Raw genomic sequence first — 2,198 nt, forward strand, 5'->3', positions numbered from 1 at the left:
TATACACAAAAATAAACTTTGTAAACATGATGCAAGGTATTAAAAAAAATTACAATACAATATTAACGGCCTTAAAATCACATTTATAGAATTATAGAAAATGATCGTCACATATACTTCAAGAAACATTCTTACTCAGAATTCACAAATATGACAAAACAGACACTTTTAGAAAGGGTTAGACAATGCATATAAAAATCATTTAATATATTAGATACCCCAAATGACATTCATAAACTAATGGGAATTGAAAATACACAAAAAATGCAGGTTTTAAAATTGTAAAAAGAAAAACAAAAAAATGATGTTGCACCACGAAAAATATAATACAGCATGCACGTAAACGAAATCCAAGAACAAGCCTCTAGTGAGAATCGAACTCACGACCACTGGTTTACAAGACCAGTGCTCTAACCACTGAGCTACGGAGGCAACAAATGTCCGCTCCCAAAGAAGAGCATATATTGATAAACTTGTGGAAAATACTGGCTATGAAGATGAAGATATGAAGACTTATGGAAGATCGAGACATCTTGCACGGAAGCGTTGCATTGGTCCGGGGGGAGTCGCCCGACTGTATAGTATACATGTATGTATGTATGTATGTATGTATGTATGTATGTATGTATGTATGTATGCATGTATGTATGTAGGTATAAAAATATAACATAGATGTAACTGCTCTTTCGGAATCTCGTTTGGAAGGTGACGGTCAGCTTGAGGAGATTGGAAGCTGGTGTTGGCTTTGCAGTTCGATATGAAATCCTCAAGAAGTCGCTGTAAATGACCGTTTGACGACGATGGGCGATTTGCTACTTTGATAATTACTTACGCTCCTACTCTGACCAGTTATGATGAAGATAAAACAACTTTCTATGTCCAGTTGAGAGCTGTACTCAGGAAAATACCTCGGGTAGGAACAGAGAGGCAAACATTGAACATTCTTGGGCGTTTCAATGTAAGGAAGACGAAAAGTGATAATCTCATAATTCTAGAGCTTTGCGATAATAAGGTCTTTACATTGTAAGCATTCACTTTATGTAGAAAGGTGATCACGCAACAATATGGATGCATTCGAGGTCTAAGATATGGTACTTACTAGATTATGTTATCATCCGCAAGCATGATATCTGTGAAATCTGTAATGTCAAGTCCTTTTATGGATCGGAGTGATGGATAGACCACTGCTTGATGCGAGTAAAGTTCCGGATGGTAATCAGAGTGAAGGAGAGAAGAGGGCCAGCTCGAATTCCTCAGCACCTGAATGCTCGTAAAGATAAATGATCCTACTGTGAGGAAAGAGAATCGCTTATCCAGCATCGAAGATATTACAGCTCGGGAGGAGTTTCGAGAGCAGATCTTTCAATGCGCTACTGAAATACCGAAATATGCTACAACCAATCAGAGGGATTGGTATGATAAAAATGATGCTGATGTTTAGAGACTTGTGCAGTGAATTACTGCACAGGGGGCTATTAGTTGTGCGGCAAAATCTAGCATTTACCCACTATAAGAATACAAAATCTCTACTGCAGCAATCACTCAAAAAGATGCAGAACACCTGGTGGGAAGGTCTTGCTCGTGATATTCAAGCTGCCGTTGATGCAAATAACAGCAAGGAGCTCTACCATCTTATGAAGCAAGCTCATGGGTCTAAGAGTTCTGCATCGGCACCTTAGCTTTCCAGGGAAGGCGCTGCCTTTACTTACTAAACTGTGAGTCAGTTGTAGATGACACTGTAATTGATACTATCCAACAAAGACCTGCCATCAACTCCCTGCATTCTGCACCCTAAGTAGACGAGGTAGTAACAGCAATAAGTAAGTTGAATCTTAGTAAAGCACCTTTTAAAGACGGAATTTGCGCTGAGCTCTTGTACTTTGGCGGTGGTCATATCACACAGAAGCTTCACCAGCTTATTAGTATTATCTGGAAGTATGGTGTTGTCCCCATGGATTGGAAGGATGCAATTATCCTTCCTCTTTATAAGGGAAGGGGAATCTGAATAAAGTATGACAACCATAGCGGTATAGGCCTACTGTTAGCTACTTGCAAGGTTCTGGTAAATGTCTTTTCTCACCTGAATTAAAGACCTTGCAAACGACGTCCTATCTGATTCTCAATGCGTCTTCCGTTCTAGTAGAGAAACAATGGATATGATGTTCATAGCAAGACAGATGCAGAAGTGCTTGAGTAGA

At 39.2% G+C, this 2,198-nt stretch overlaps 1 non-coding gene across 1 annotated transcript; it reads right to left on the minus strand.

Moving 5' to 3' along the window:
* Positions 1–359: 359 nt before the first annotated feature.
* On the minus strand, positions 360–432 carry Trnat-ugu (transfer RNA threonine (anticodon UGU)). The gene has a single exon. It is a non-coding gene; the product is annotated as a tRNA-Thr (tRNA).
* Between the last annotated feature and the right edge of the window lie 1,766 nt (positions 433–2,198).

Source organism: Octopus bimaculoides, chromosome 4, assembly GCF_046866305.1.
Source record: "Octopus bimaculoides isolate indiv1 chromosome 4, ASM4686630v1, whole genome shotgun sequence".
In the NCBI taxonomy this organism is placed as follows: domain Eukaryota; kingdom Metazoa; phylum Mollusca; class Cephalopoda; order Octopoda; family Octopodidae; genus Octopus; species Octopus bimaculoides.